The sequence below is a fragment of the Triturus cristatus genome, chromosome 10 (assembly GCF_964204655.1).
Source record: "Triturus cristatus chromosome 10, aTriCri1.1, whole genome shotgun sequence".
Classification (NCBI taxonomy): Eukaryota; Metazoa; Chordata; class Amphibia; order Caudata; family Salamandridae; genus Triturus; species Triturus cristatus.
In genome coordinates this window covers 480,920,167-480,937,095 of record NC_140593.1, presented here as the reverse complement: position 1 = coordinate 480,937,095, position 16,929 = coordinate 480,920,167, and positions in this window count along the sequence as shown.

Here is a 16,929-nt window from a genome sequence, read left to right as displayed (position 1 = left end):
GCAGAATTGGTAAAGAGTATCCACAAATGGAGTGATTTTGATAGATTAGTGAGCAAGTAGGCAAAGAAACAGGGAAAGAAAAAGAAGCAATCGGATGCTACAGAAGCAGATAGTAAGCCACCACCAGTACCCACAGATGAAGATCAGGCCTTAACTTTTACTATGAAGGAAATACCAGGTGGAGGGTATGTTCATGTACAGTGTAGTAGAGGTGATCCTGCAGCATTTACGAACAACTTCCCAAAGCTGAGAGAGAATCCCACTCAGTGGTATACACAAGTTGACAGATTTGTAAAGATTTCTAAGGTTTTATGGACAACTTGAATACGTTCTTTGATATTGTGGTGCAGAGCAATCTGTACCACAATATTTGGTGCAGAGTAAGCTGTGCATGGCTACAAACTGAGCCTCCAAGAAATGTGCATACTTCTGTGCCTGTGAAAATGACCAAGTATGATGAGGTGATTACCTTTAGAATGGAAAAGTTCCAGTGAGGGATATTGATTGGCTAGAGATCAATAGAACTACACAGGAAGCTAAAGAATCAGTGCTTGCTTATTATCTACGAATGGTGCAAGTGTTTAAACAGCACAGCGGAAACGAAAATCAAGAAAAGGGAGCTATGGAGAGTATTGTCCTATAGTTCATTCTTGGGTTGCAAACGTTGATCAGTTTGCACATACAACAGAATGTGATTTGTTGGCAGACAAAGCCTTTAGATGAGATCCTGAGGTATGCAAAATACTGTAGTGATGAACAAGAAACGAAGCAGAAGAGACATAGAGAGAAGTTAATGCTAGTACAATGTAAGCTGCCTCAAAAGGGATTTCAGAATCAATCACATGGAGGCAATATTAGTGGAAGGCAGTGTTGGTTTTCAGATTGGGGGTCAAATTGCGCAGGGTGGAGTTGGTGTTTCAGAGGGTAGAGGTCAAGGCATTTTGGTTGATTCAAATTCAGGAATAAACATTGCAACATTGAAGAAATTAGCTCCTTGTCACTATTGTAAAAGGTTGGGCATTTGGAAGTGAGAGTGTAGAAGGAATCCAAATTGAGTGAGTAGTGATGGACAAATTACAGGAGCAAATTAAATGCACAATGTTCCAGTTCAGGTTCCAGTCCAACAAATGCAGTTGCCAACACAATCACAAGTTTCCATAATGCAGGTCCCAGATGTAATAAGAAAAAGGTATCAAGGCGAGTCCATTTCAACAATACTCAATGTTGACGAACAAGAGTTTTGATTCTGATAATTTCCATTAACAGTGCCTGTGAGGGGAGCAGTCTTAGAGGGAGACCAAGGTGGACCATTTGTAGAAGGAGAGGTTAATGGCCACCAAGTGTCTTTTCTTATCGACACAGGAGTTACCCATTCAACTGTTGGAGCAGAAAAAGTCCCAGACCTATCCCTCTCGCGAAAGAAGATCCAAGTTGAAGGTGTCACAAATAAACAAATAAATAATCCTGTTTCAAGGTACTTGTAAAAAATAGGTTAATTTCATGAAGACCTTCACTTTGTGGTATGTGATTAAAGTTTTGTAAATGTGTTAGGAAGAGATCTTTTGTGCAAGTTAAATTGCACTATTTACTGCACACCAGACGGTGTTGAATCTTAAATGCATGATAAAGGTGTTGAATTTAAAATGGCTCTAAAAGGAACTCCTGGGGAATTATATCCTGTGAGAATGGTAGAGGATTTACCTCCTGATTTGAGAGATACTGTAAAAACAGAAGTATGTACACCAGATTATAAATTATAATCTTACATCAAAAACAGTGGTGGGAATAACACCAGTAATTGAAAACGTGGTAAAACAAGGGATCTTGAAGGAAATTGTTTGAGGTCCTTACAATTCACTGCGGGTTTACAGAAGCACAACAGCAAATATAGGATTGCATAGGATCTTCAAAAACTCAACAACATAGTTATCCCATGTTGTCCCATGGTTCCAAATCCAGCAACAATATTATTTCAAAATCCCTGCACTGTGAAGTGGTTTACTATTGTGGATCTCTGCCAAACCCTTTTATCGATTCTGCTTCACAGGACAGTCAATTCCTGTTCTCATTTGTGTTTAGAGATAGAGTTTTGGTATGGTGCCGAGTTTCACAAGGGTATACAGAGAGTCCTTCAATCTTTAATCAGAGCTTGAAAAATAATCTTGAGACTCTGCAGATACAATGCAATTGAGTTCTTGTGCAATACATTAATGACCTGCTTGTGGCATCACTTATGCAACAAAACAGAATAGTTGTAAAAATAAAAATTATTTTAATGTGATTCTGTCTTCGTCCTTTTTGTCCTATGCATTTCAGGACACAACTAATACATTAAAAAACAACATTATTCCAAACAATATACATATACTTTACAGTGCTGCCAATCTCTAACTGCACCATTGTGATTCATAATAACAGCACTACAATCTCAATGATGTTAATTCTAAAAAAAATGTTTTATCTGAGTGCATAGCATGCCATCCAATTATCACTTCTCATGTGCATGAGGGCCTCTGGAATCCCAAGATTTCTATTCTCATGTATCTACCCATTGTGAGCCATAGCTTAATAAAATGTTTGATTGTCAGCCACCAGTGGTTCAGACATGCGAGTGTAAAAACCAAAAAGAATGCTCACTTCAAAAACGGAGTTTGAAGTTAATTGCTGTCAAACCAATCGCTTCGGCGATCAAGGATCTCGAGAAACACATAGATGATCAAGTGTCTACTCCTATAAAAATTTCTGAGGGAATCCTGGTTCTGCAATGTACATAAACAAAATGAATACCCAAACGTTCTCAATATACCTCACCCATAGTGTGATGGTCCCTAATACTTTGTATATCTCGAAGGTCACCCAGCATCTGATATTCTACGTACGCTTGCAGTCAAAACATAACTCAAATAGTAAAATACACGTCTTCAACGCATTTAATCAAAACTCATCTTATAGCCACCGCAACAGATGGCTTGCCACCTTCAAAGCAGAACCTCCCAACATCAGCGGCTCAACCCTTCCAGTTCCCGCGGGATGAGCAAAATGACCAAACAATTGTGGCGCTTTTACAGCAAACACGTCTCCGCCCCTGGTCCTCCTACAAACTAATAACAATTCAGAACAACTACAGTGGCCATCCAGAAGATCCCAATTCGAAACACACAACAACCTGCAGAAAAACTGTTCTAGTGTCTCCTATGCTGAAATACTTAATCGTTGAAACCAAATTGGTAAGCTGTCTGTTGCGGTGGCTATAAGACGAGATTGATAAAATACGTTGAAGACGTGTGTTTTACTATTTGGGTTATGTTTTGGATGCAGGTGAACATAGAACACCAGATGCTGGGTTACCTTCGAGATATGCAAGGTTTTACAGACTATCATACTATGGGTGAGGTGTCATATATTTTGAGAACATTTGGGTATTCATTTCGTTTATGCACGTTGCAGAACCAGGATTCCCTCAAAGGTGTTTATAGAAGTAAACACTGGGTCATCCAGTGTTTCTCGAGATTCTTGATCGCCGGAGCGATTGGTTTGACAGCCATTAACTTCAGACTCTGTTTTTTAAGCGGGCATTCTTTTTGGTTTTACAGCCGCATGTCTGAACCACTGGTGGCTGACAATCTAAAAATGTATTAAGCTATGGCTCACAATGGGTAGATACATGAGAATGGAAATCTTGGGATTCCACAGGCATTTATGCACATGAGAACTTAAAATTGGATTGCATGCTATGCACAGGGATGATTTTTTTTAAAGAACTTATATTCATTCATTCATTCATAAAAGCTTTATCCGATCTTAAATACAAACAAAGATCATAAAAGCACAGACAATAATAACAAGAATAAAATGCATCAGAAACTCCAGTAAATACATTAAAATTACAGATATATCTCAATATTTTTTAAATTAGTTAAAAAGTTTTCTTTTCTTTGTGCAGGCCCAAAGGAAGTTTGCCATTACGTAGCTAATAAAAGGATCACCAAGTTTTTTGAGATATGGAAGGGCCACTCTACATTGCCTAAAGTTATGCTGTCTCAGAACCGGTAATAAATATCTTGCTTGTTCTTCTTTGTAGAGTACACAGAATAAAATAATATGTAAGTCGGATTGTTCTAACATTCCATCACACGGACAAGCAGAAAGGTCACTGAACTTATATTTTCCCGCTGGATACCCTACCAACAGTGAGAATAGATTCAAATGGAACCTTACTAGTATGAATCTGTGTTTTAGATTTAACATTTCCTCCAAATATTGATAGTCAGGCTCAAGTAGGGGTTCTTATATGTCCTGACCGATGATTTATCTTTGTGTATCTCTGTGCTCCCCTTGGCCATGTTAGCCAAACATTTTTCTTTTAAAAGTGTCTTTGAAATTTGGAGACAATTGCTTGGATTTTTATTAGGCCTGGGCGGTAAATTCCGTTCCGTTCCCGGAATTTGCGGAATTTGGGTAATTTCGCGTTCTGCGTAGAACGCGAAATTGCCCAAAATTCCGCTTTCCGCGACTTCGCGAAATTTTTTCTTGTTCGCGTTCTCAAAATGCGTGTTCGCGAGATATTTCTCCCCGAGCACGCAAACAGCTATTGTGAACAGGAAAAAAGCATCGCGAACAAGCAATTCCGCGTGTCCGCGGAATTTCTGCGTGTTCGCGGAGATTTTTTACCATTTCGCGTAGATTTGCGTAACGCGATTGCGCAAATTCCGCCCACCCCTAATTTTTATACAAGTCCTCCATGCCCATTTTATTCAGGGTCGATCTTACGTAGCCCAACCATCTTACTTTATGCACATTATCCAGCTCAAGACACCGCTTTATAATGTGTTGTGTTAGGGGGAGCGTGGTCTTTCTCCAGATTGGGTGCCATAGCACTAAAGGAGCCAGTCTTATCCAATCTATTTTGCATGGAAATTAAAATTGGTACATGATACCTGTAAGGCAATTAGCCGTTTCAGGAATTTATCCTCAACAGTCTGTACATGGGCATTATTAGAGATACCCCACCCCCCCCCGCTCCAAGGGGTGGTCAGGGATACTGTCTTTGCCTTGTAAATACTTTTTATAATTCTTAGAGGCTTAGAACCCAATCTTTTAGAAAATCTAATGATACCTACCAGAATTTTTTCCATTGCCTGACCCCTATTTTCAAACATAGGTGCCCAAGTCTGGTGCTTATCAAATACGACACCCAAGTAGGGGATGAAATCAACTATCTTCAGTTTGCGAGCCCCTAAATAAAAGGATGGGGTTTTACCTCATCCTGCTTGCCTTGATATTAACGTTACAACAAACAAATGATGGACGGAATGCTGACAATGCATACATTCTCCCCCAGTCAAGAGATCTGGGTTAAATCCATCGTTCTTTTGCCCACTACACCACCCCAGTTTAGACATGGCCATATGCAAATCAGTCTTGACCCTGTGCCTCATGGGAACAGTCCAGCCCGAACTGCCAAGCCATGTCTTCCCTGGACCGGAATCAAGCATCCTAGGACCGGTTTCTGGCTATCAGCCGTCATCAGCCAGGATAGCTTGACTCCAGTGGCGTAGTGAGCACGGGTCCCACGTCTGGGAATACCCATCCCACTTAGGGCGAAAAGCGTTACAACAAACAAATGATGGACGGAATGCTGACAATGCATACATTCTCCCCCAGTCAAGAGATCTGGGTTAAATCCATCGTTCTTTTGCCCACTACACCACCCCAGTTTAGACATGGCCATATGCAAATCAGTCTTGACCCTGTGCCTCATGGGAACAGTCCAGCCCGAACTGCCAAGCCATGTCTTCCCTGGACCGGAATCAAGCATCCTAGGACCGGTTTCTGGCTATCAGCCGTCATCAGCCAGGATAGCTTGACTCCAGTGGCGTAGTGAGCACGGGTCCCACGTCTGGGAATACCCATCCCACTTAGGGCGAAAAGCGTTACAACAAACAAATGATGGACGGAATGCTGACAATGCATACATTCTCCCCCAGTCAAGAGATCTGGGTTAAATCCATCGTTCTTTTGCCCACTACACCACCCCAGTTTAGACATGGCCATATGCAAATCAGTCTTGACCCTGTGCCTCATGGGAACAGTCCAGCCCGAACTGCCAAGCCATGTCTTCCCTGGACCGGAATCAAGCATCCTAGGACCGGTTTCTGGCTATCAGCCGTCATCAGCCAGGATAGCTTGACTCCAGTGGCGTAGTGAGCACGGGTCCCACGTCTGGGAATACCCATCCCACTTAGGGCGAAAAGCGTTACAACAAACAAATGATGGACGGAATGCTGACAATGCATACATTCTCCCCCAGTCAAGAGATCTGGGTTAAATCCATCGTTCTTTTGCCCACTACACCACCCCAGTTTAGACATGGCCATATGCAAATCAGTCTTGACCCTGTGCCTCATGGGAACAGTCCAGCCCGAACTGCCACGCCATGTCTTCCCTGGACCGGAATCAAGCATCCTAGGACCGGTTTCTGGCTATCAGCTGTCATCAGCCAGGATAGCTTGACTCCAGTGGCGTAGTGAGCACGGGTCCCACGTCTGGGAATACCCATCCCACTTAGGGCGAAAAGCGTTACAACAAACAAATGATGGACGGAATGCTGACAATGCATACATTCTCCCCCAGTCAAGAGATCTGGGTTAAATCCATCGTTCTTTTGCCCACTACACCACCCCAGTTTAGACATGGCCATATGCAAATCAGTCTTGACCCTGTGCCTCATGGGAACAGTCCAGCCCGAACTGCCAAGCCATGTCTTCCCTGGACCGGAATCAAGCATCCTAGGACCGGTTTCTGGCTATCAGCCATCATCAGCCAGGATAGCTTGACTCCAGTGGCGTAGTGAGCACGGGTCCCACGTCTGGGAATACCCATCCCACTTAGGGCGAAAAGCGTTACAACAAACAAATGATGGACGGAATGCTGACAATGCATACATTCTCCCCCAGTCAAGAGATCTGGGTTAAATCCATCGTTCTTTTGCCCACTACACCACCCCAGTTTAGACATGGCCATATGCAAATCAGTCTTGACCCTGTGCCTCATGGGAACAGTCCAGCCCGAACTGCCAAGCCATGTCTTCCCTGGACCGGAATCAAGCATCCTAGGACCGGTTTCTGGCTATCAGCCGTCATCAGCCAGGATAGCTTGACTCCAGTGGCGTAGTGAGCACGGGTCCCACGTCTGGGAATACCCATCCCACTTAGGGCGAAAAGCGTTACAACAAACAAATGATGGACGGAATGCTGACAATGCATACATTCTCCCCCAGTCAAGAGATCTGGGTTAAATCCATCGTTCTTTTGCCCACTACACCACCCCAGTTTAGACATGGCCATATGCAAATCAGTCTTGACCCTGTGCCTCATGGGAACAGTCCAGCCCGAACTGCCAAGCCATGTCTTCCCTGGACCGGAATCAAGCATCCTAGGACCGGTTTCTGGCTATCAGCCGTCATCAGCCAGGATAGCTTGACTCCAGTGGCGTAGTGAGCACGGGTCCCACGTCTGGGAATACCCATCCCACTTAGGGCGAAAAGCGTTACAACAAACAAATGATGGACGGAATGCTGACAATGCATACATTCTCCCCCAGTCAAGAGATCTGGGTTAAATCCATCGTTCTTTTGCCCACTACACCACCCCAGTTTAGACATGGCCATATGCAAATCAGTCTTGACCCTGTGCCTCATGGGAACAGTCCAGCCCGAACTGCCACGCCATGTCTTCCCTGGACCGGAATCAAGCATCCTAGGACCGGTTTCTGGCTATCAGCTGTCATCAGCCAGGATAGCTTGACTCCAGTGGCGTAGTGAGCACGGGTCCCACGTCTGGGAATACCCATCCCACTTAGGGCGAAAAGCGTTACAACAAACAAATGATGGACGGAATGCTGACAATGCATACATTCTCCCCCAGTCAAGAGATCTGGGTTAAATCCATCGTTCTTTTGCCCACTACACCACCCCAGTTTAGACATGGCCATATGCAAATCAGTCTTGACCCTGTGCCTCATGGGAACAGTCCAGCCCGAACTGCCATGCCATGTCTTCCCTGGACCGGAATCAAGCATCCTAGGACCGGTTTCTGGCTATCAGCCATCATCAGCCAGGATAGCTTGACTCCAGTGGCGTAGTGAGCACGGGTCCCACGTCTGGGAATACCCATCCCACTTAGGGCGAAAAGCGTTACAACAAACAAATGATGGACGGAATGCTGACAATGCATACATTCTCCCCCAGTCAAGAGATCTGGGTTAAATCCATCGTTCTTTTGCCCACTACACCACCCCAGTTTAGACATGGCCATATGCAAATCAGTCTTGACCCTGTGCCTCATGGGAACAGTCCAGCCCGAACTGCCAAGCCATGTCTTCCCTGGACCGGAATCAAGCATCCTAGGACCGGTTTCTGGCTATCAGCCGTCATCAGCCAGGATAGCTTGACTCCAGTGGCGTAGTGAGCACGGGTCCCACGTCTGGGAATACCCATCCCACTTAGGGCGAAAAGCGTTACAACAAACAAATGATGGACGGAATGCTGACAATGCATACATTCTCCCCCAGTCAAGAGATCTGGGTTAAATCCATTGTTCTTTTGCCCACTACACCACCCCAGTTTAGACATGGCCATATGCAAATCAGTCTTGACCCTGTGCCTCATGGGAACAGTCCAGCCCGAACTGCCACGCCATGTCTTCCCTGGACCGGAATCAAGCATCCTAGGACCGGTTTCTGGCTATCAGCTGTCATCAGCCAGGATAGCTTGACTCCAGTGGCGTAGTGAGCACGGGTCCCACGTCTGGGAATACCCATCCCACTTAGGGCGAAAAGCGTTACAACAAACAAATGATGGACGGAATGCTGACAATGCATACATTCTCCCCCAGTCAAGAGATCTGGGTTAAATCCATCGTTCTTTTGCCCACTACACCACCCCAGTTTAGACATGGCCATATGCAAATCAGTCTTGACCCTGTGCCTCATGGGAACAGTCCAGCCCGAACTGCCATGCCATGTCTTCCCTGGACCGGAATCAAGCATCCTAGGACCGGTTTCTGGCTATCAGCCATCATCAGCCAGGATAGCTTGACTCCAGTGGCGTAGTGAGCACGGGTCCCACGTCTGGGAATACCCATCCCACTTAGGGCGAAAAGCGTTACAACAAACAAATGATGGACGGAATGCTGACAATGCATACATTCTCCCCCAGTCAAGAGATCTGGGTTAAATCCATCGTTCTTTTGCCCACTACACCACCCCAGTTTAGACATGGCCATATGCAAATCAGTCTTGACCCTGTGCCTCATGGGAACAGTCCAGCCCGAACTGCCAAGCCATGTCTTCCCTGGACCGGAATCAAGCATCCTAGGACCGGTTTCTGGCTATCAGCCGTCATCAGCCAGGATAGCTTGACTCCAGTGGCGTAGTGAGCACGGGTCCCACGTCTGGGAATACCCATCCCACTTAGGGCGAAAAGCGTTACAACAAACAAATGATGGACGGAATGCTGACAATGCATACATTCTCCCCCAGTCAAGAGATCTGGGTTAAATCCATCGTTCTTTTGCCCACTACACCACCCCAGTTTAGACATGGCCATATGCAAATCAGTCTTGACCCTGTGCCTCATGGGAACAGTCCAGCCCGAACTGCCAAGCCATGTCTTCCCTGGACCGGAATCAAGCATCCTAGGACCGGTTTCTGGCTATCAGCCGTCATCAGCCAGGATAGCTTGACTCCAGTGGCGTAGTGAGCACGGGTCCCACGTCTGGGAATACCCATCCCACTTAGGGCGAAAAGCGTTACAACAAACAAATGATGGACGGAATGCTGACAATGCATACATTCTCCCCCAGTCAAGAGATCTGGGTTAAATCCATTGTTCTTTTGCCCACTACACCACCCCAGTTTAGACATGGCCATATGCAAATCAGTCTTGACCCTGTGCCTCATGGGAACAGTCCAGCCCGAACTGCCAAGCCATGTCTTCCCTGGACCGGAATCAAGCATCCTAGGACCGGTTTCTGGCTATCAGCCGTCATCAGCCAGGATAGCTTGACTCCAGTGGCGTAGTGAGCACGGGTCCCACGTCTGGGAATACCCATCCCACTTAGGGCGAAAAGCGTTACAACAAACAAATGATGGACGGAATGCTGACAATGCATACATTCTCCCCCAGTCAAGAGATCTGGGTTAAATCCATCGTTCTTTTGCCCACTACACCACCCCAGTTTAGACATGGCCATATGCAAATCAGTCTTGACCCTGTGCCTCATGGGAACAGTCCAGCCCGAACTGCCAAGCCATGTCTTCCCTGGACCGGAATCAAGCATCCTAGGACCGGTTTCTGGCTATCAGCCGTCATCAGCCAGGATAGCTTGACTCCAGTGGCGTAGTGAGCACGGGTCCCACGTCTGGGAATACCCATCCCACTTAGGGCGAAAAGCGTAACAACAAACAAATGATGGACGGAATGCTGACAATGCATACATTCTCCCCCAGTCAAACTGGAATGGCATGGTGAGCAAAAAAACGATGGATTTAGGCCCAGATCTCTGTACTGGGGTGAATGTATGACATTGTTCTGCATTCTGTCCATCAATTGTTGTTTTTGCATTTGTCACCCCGAGTGGGAAGGGTATGCTCAGACGTGAGTCCCTTGCTCTCCATGCCACTGGAATCAGGCTATCCTGGCTGACGAGGGCTGAAAGCCCGAAACCGGTCCTAGGATGCTTGTTTCCAGTCCAGGGAGGACCTGGCTTGGCAGTTCGGGCTGGACTGTTCCCATGGGGCACAGGTTCAAGACTGATTTGCATATGGCTGGGTTCAAACTGGAATGGCATGGTGAGCAAAAAAACGATGGATTTAGGCCCAGATCTCTGTACTGGGGTGAATGTATGACATTGTTCTGCATTCTGTCCATCAATTGTTGTTTTTGCATTTGTCACCCCGAGTGGGAAGGGTATGCTCAGACGTGAGTCCCTTGCTCTCCATGCCACTGGAATCAGGCTATCCTGGCTGACGAGGGCTGAAAGCCCGAAACCGGTCCTAGGATGCTTGTTTCCAGTCCAGGGAGGACCTGGCTTGGCAGTTCGGGCTGGACTGTTCCCATGGGGCACAGGTTCAAGACTGATTTGCATATGGCTGGGTTCAAACTGGAATGGCATGGTGAGCAAAAAAACGATGGATTTAGGCCCAGATCTCTGTACTGGGGTGAATGTATGACATTGTTCTGCATTCTGTCCATCAATTGCTGTTTTTGCATTTGTCACCCCGAGTGGGAAGGGTATGCTCAGACGTGAGTCCCTTGCTCTCCATGCCACTGGAATCAGGCTATCCTGGCTGACGAGGGCTGAAAGCCCGAAACCGGTCCTAGGATGCTTGTTTCCAGTCCAGGGAGGACCTGGCTTGGCAGTTCGGGCTGGACTGTTCCCATGGGGCACAGGTTCAAGACTGATTTGCATATGGCTGGGTTCAAACTGGAATGGCATGGTGAGCAAAAAAACGATGGATTTAGGCCCAGATCTCTGTACTGGGGTGAATGTATGACATTGTTCTGCATTCTGTCCATCAATTGTTGTTTTTGCATTTGTCACCCCGAGTGGGAAGGGTATGCTCAGACGTGAGTCCCTTGCTCTCCATGCCACTGGAATCAGGCTATCCTGGCTGACGAGGGCTGAAAGCCCGAAACCGGTCCTAGGATGCTTGTTTCCAGTCCAGGGAGGACCTGGCTTGGCAGTTCGGGCTGGACTGTTCCCATGGGGCACAGGTTCAAGACTGATTTGCATATGGCTGGGTTCAAACTGGAATGGCATGGTGAGCAAAAAAACGATGGATTTAGGCCCAGATATCTGTACTGGGGTGAATGTATGACATTGTTCTGCATTCTGTCCATCAATTGTTGTTTTTGCATTTGTCACCCCGAGTGGGAAGGGTATGCTCAGACGTGAGTCCCTTGCTCTCCATGCCACTGGAATCAGGCTATCCTGGCTGACGAGGGCTGAAAGCCCGAAACCGGTCCTAGGATGCTTGTTTCCAGTCCAGGGAGGACCTGGCTTGGCAGTTCGGGCTGGACTGTTCCCATGGGGCACAGGTTCAAGACTGATTTGCATATGGCTGGGTTCAAACTGGAATGGCATGGTGAGCAAAAAAACGATGGATTTAGGCCCAGATCTCTGTACTGGGGTGAATGTATGACATTGTTCTGCATTCTGTCCATCAATTGTTGTTTTTGCATTTGTCACCCCGAGTGGGAAGGGTATGCTCAGACGTGAGTCCCTTGCTCTCCATGCCACTGGAATCAGGCTATCCTGGCTGACGAGTACTGAAAGCCCGAAACCGGTCCTAGGATGCTTGTTTCCAGTCCAGGGAGGACCTGGCTTGGCAGTTCGGGCTGGACTGTTCCCATGGGGCACAGGTTCAAGACTGATTTGCATATGGCTGGGTTCAAACTGGAATGGCATGGTGAGCAAAAAAACGATGGATTTAGGCCCAGATCTCTGTACTGGGGTGAATGTATGACATTGTTCTGCATTCTGTCCATCAATTGTTGTTTTTGCATTTGTCACCCCGAGTGGGAAGGGTATGCTCAGACGTGAGTCTCTTGCTCTCCATGCCACTGGAATCAGGCTATCCTGGCTGACGAGGGCTGAAAGCCCGAAACCGGTCCTAGGATGCTTGTTTCCAGTCCAGGGAGGACCTGGCTTGGCAGTTTGGGCTGGACTGTTCCCATGGGGCACAGGTTCAAGACTGATTTGCATATGGCTGGGTTCAAACTGGAATGGCATGGTGAGCAAAAAAACGATGGATTTAGGCCCAGATCTCTGTACTGGGGTGAATGTATGACATTGTTCTGCATTCTGTCCATCAATTGTTGTTTTTGCATTTGTCACCCCGAGTGGGAAGGGTGCTCAGACGTGAGTCCCTTGCTCTCCATGCCACTGGAATCAGGCTATCCTGGCTGACGAGGGCTGAAAGCCCGAAACCGGTCCTAGGATGCTTGTTTCCAGTCCAGGGAGGACCTGGCTTGGCAGTTCGGGCTGGACTGTTCCCATGGGGCACAGGTTCAAGACTGATTTGCATATGGCTGGGTTCAAACTGGAATGGCATGGTGAGCAAAAAAACGATGGATTTAGGCCCAGATCTCTGTACTGGGGTGAATGTATGACATTGTTCTGCATTCTGTCCATCAATTGTTGTTTTTGCATTTGTCACCCCGAGTGGGAAGGGTATGCTCAGACGTGAGTCCCTTGCTCTCCATGCCACTGGAATCAGGCTATCCTGGCTGACGAGGGCTGAAAGCCCGAAACCGGTCCTAGGATGCTTGTTTCCAGTCCAGGGAGGACCTGGCTTGGCAGTTCGGGCTGGACTGTTCCCATGGGGCACAGGTTCAAGACTGATTTGCATATGGCTGGGTTCAAACTGGAATGGCATGGTGAGCAAAAAAACGATGGATTTAGGCCCAGATCTCTGTACTGGGGTGAATGTATGACATTGTTCTGCATTCTGTCCATCAATTGTTGTTTTTGCATTTGTCACCCCGAGTGGGAAGGGTATGCTCAGACGTGAGTCCCTTGCTCTCCATGCCACTGGAATCAGGCTATCCTGGCTGACGAGGGCTGAAAGCCCGAAACCGGTCCTAGGATGCTTGTTTCCAGTCCAGGGAGGACCTGGCTTGGCAGTTCGGGCTGGACTGTTCCCATGGGGCACAGGTTCAAGACTGATTTGCATATGGCTGGGTTCAAACTGGAATGGCATGGTGAGCAAAAAAACGATGGATTTAGGCCCAGATCTCTGTACTGGGGTGAATGTATGACATTGTTCTGCATTCTGTCCATTAATTGTTGTTTTTGCATTTGTCACCCCTAGTGGGAAGGGTATGCTCAGACGTGAGTCCCTTGCTCTCCATTCCACTGGAATCAGGCTATCCTGGCTGACGAGGGCTGAAAGCCCGAAACCGGTCCTAGGATGCTTGTTTCCAGTCCAGGGAGGACCTGGCTTGGCAGTTCGGGCTGGACTGTTCCCATGGGGCACAGGTTCAAGACTGATTTGCATATGGCTGGGTTCAAACTGGAATGGCATGGTGAGCAAAAAAACGATGGATTTAGGCCCAGATCTCTGTACTGGGGTGAATGTATGACATTGTTCTGCATTCTGTCCATCAATTGTTGTTTTTGCATTTGCCTTGATATTAAGATAAATGATGTTGATTAGTTTACCCTTAGGTCGAGGGAGCTCTTAAACGAGGTATAACCTGTTAGCATATGTTGGAGCGCCCTCCCCGTTCTGGCCACCAAGACTTCATCATCTGCATATGCAAGCAGAGGCAGTGATAGTGAACCGAACTTTGGAATGTCCTGGGCTGTACCCGCCAGTGCTGCTCCTACCCCATTTGTATATAAGGAGAAAAGGCAAGGGCGAGAACGCACCCTTGCCTAACTCCTCAAAAAATCTTAAAATAATAGGTACAAGCTCTGTCCTTACCATACCGCACTGAGAGGGTAGTATGGGAGTAGAGCTGTCTTATGTACATAAGTACTGGGAGATAAACCCCCTTGGCCTCCATTATCTCCCACAGCCTACTATGATTTAAACAGTCGAATGCGGCTGCGAGATCCACGAAGGCCATGTAGATTGATTCACCTTTGGCCCTGATATATTTTTCAATTATAAGGCTTAAGTTCAGGCACTGGTCAATGGTGCCTCTGCCCCATTGGAATCCATATTGGGCTGGGATCAGTATATTTTCGTCATTTGCCCATTCTTCCAGCCGGTGTAGTAATAGCCGCCCCATTAATTTTGAGGTGCTATCCAGGAGGGATATTGGCCTATAGTTACCTGGCCCGCTTTTGGCTCCCTTTTTAAACATAGGAACAAAGACACTTGTGCCCCATAATGCCAAGGGGCCATCTTTGGCAATGGCATTAAATACTTTCTGCAGTAGGGGTGCCCACATGTCATGGTCTTGAAGAAATAGGTGCATGGGGACCCCGTCTGGGCCTTGGGCATTCGCCCTGCTGCACCTATCCAGCCCTTTAGCTATTTCCTCAAGTGTAAATACAATAATGTCAGTGTGAGGAGGGGGGACTGGAGGATTCTCCACCATCTGGGTTACCCCTGACCCAAAGATTTTCTCAAAATGAGCCACCGAAGCATCCTCACCCACATAGGATTCTAAGGTTGGATCAGTGGCATTCTTAAAATAAGGTAATTTAAATACCCCCAAGAAGTCCCTGCTATTGTTAGTTATGGCTAGTTCTTCCCAGGCCTCTTCTCTCACAACATTCTCCCTCTGCTTCCCAGAATCTTTATATGCCTTTTCATTAGGATTGTATTCTCTCTTGTTTTCTGGGGACTTCTTTCAAGGATTTATGGAGGGTTTTTAGGGCTTGGAAGCATGCACGATCAAATCAACGCCCCACCAATGCCTTACTCGAAGTTCTTTTACCGGATAAGGCCTTATTTACTGCCTCTAATAATTTTGAGAAATCCTGGGTGGTAAGCTCAGCAGATAGATATATATCCGAGCAATTTTGTATACAGTCCAGATTTTTTGTTATTATTTCCTTGGTTGTGTGTACATTATCTATCCTAGCCCATTTTAATTGATAACTGTTCTTTCTTCCTGGGGCCAGTGTGTCTCCATTATCTTTGTTGACATCTCACGAGAGGAGCCTAATGCTACAGAGAAGGAAAGGATTGCGTGATCACTAAAAGTGGTAAAGACTGATCCCACTTGAGTCAGTTTCACATCTAAAATATCAGAAGTCCCGATGTAATCAATAGTTGACTCATATTCATTGCGTATGAAGATTGTTACGAAATCCCCAGCATGTTCGGTCTGTCTGTTTCTCATCTCCAGGTTTCTAATGGTCAAGAGCCTATTCAGTGTCTGGTCATATTCATTATGAGTGAAATGAATTACTGGGGCCCTTCTGCAAACTGGGGTGGTAGAATACTTACATAAATGTTTGTTAAAATCACCCACCCACACAATAGCGAAGTGCTCTTTGAATCCCATTCCCACTTTATCAAGCTCAAGCTCCACTTGGGTCACCACCGAGCACATATTCGGTCTGAAATTATTATTATAGAAGTTTATCAATAACCAGTCCTAAGCTCCTGAACCTTCAAACAGCAAAAAGTGAAAGGAAGGAGTCACCTTCAAAAATACCTTTGGAGTTATTGACAGGGTATTAGATATTAGTGTTAATAAACCACCCCTGGCTCGACCTGCGGGTGCAGGCACTGCCTCTATTTAAATGGAGCGATACCAATCTATGGAAATCTGGTCGATGGCCCAGTCTCCTGCATACATATTATGTCATATTGTTGCTAAGCATCGTACCACTTCATATTGCCCACCTTTCCCTTAATAACTGCGACGTTCCATGAGGCAAGTTTTAATCATTTTCCAGCCTCAGCCCCTCCCATAACTGTTACGCTACCTAGATCCTTGATAGTTATATTCACAGGGGGTTCTGGCGTTTGTGTAAATGTATTCTTTATAGGCAGTCAATCGCAATTATTAAGCCCCTCTAGGAAAGCAAATCTATTCCCTGTTTCCCAATTGGAAGTTCCCCATCTGATTGGGAGAGTTGTATTTATCCGGGGGTCTTTGATCAAATCTATAATTCCCGTATGCAGATGTACATTGATCAGGCCCCCCCTGGTACAGGTTATGCATAAAAGGAATCTAGTGGTAGGGCTAAAATTTGGGTGCCAGAACTTGGGGTGTCGCACAATCGGGTTTCAGAAGGCTCACCATTTGGCGATTGTAGAAGTTCACCACAACACAGTCTCCTTGTGGGACCGACCCAAACCACTCTCCGTGCCATTATTGGCTATTAACATCATTGAGATTGTAATACTGTTATCAAGAATCACAATGGTGCAGTTAGAGATTGGCAGGGCTGTAAAGGA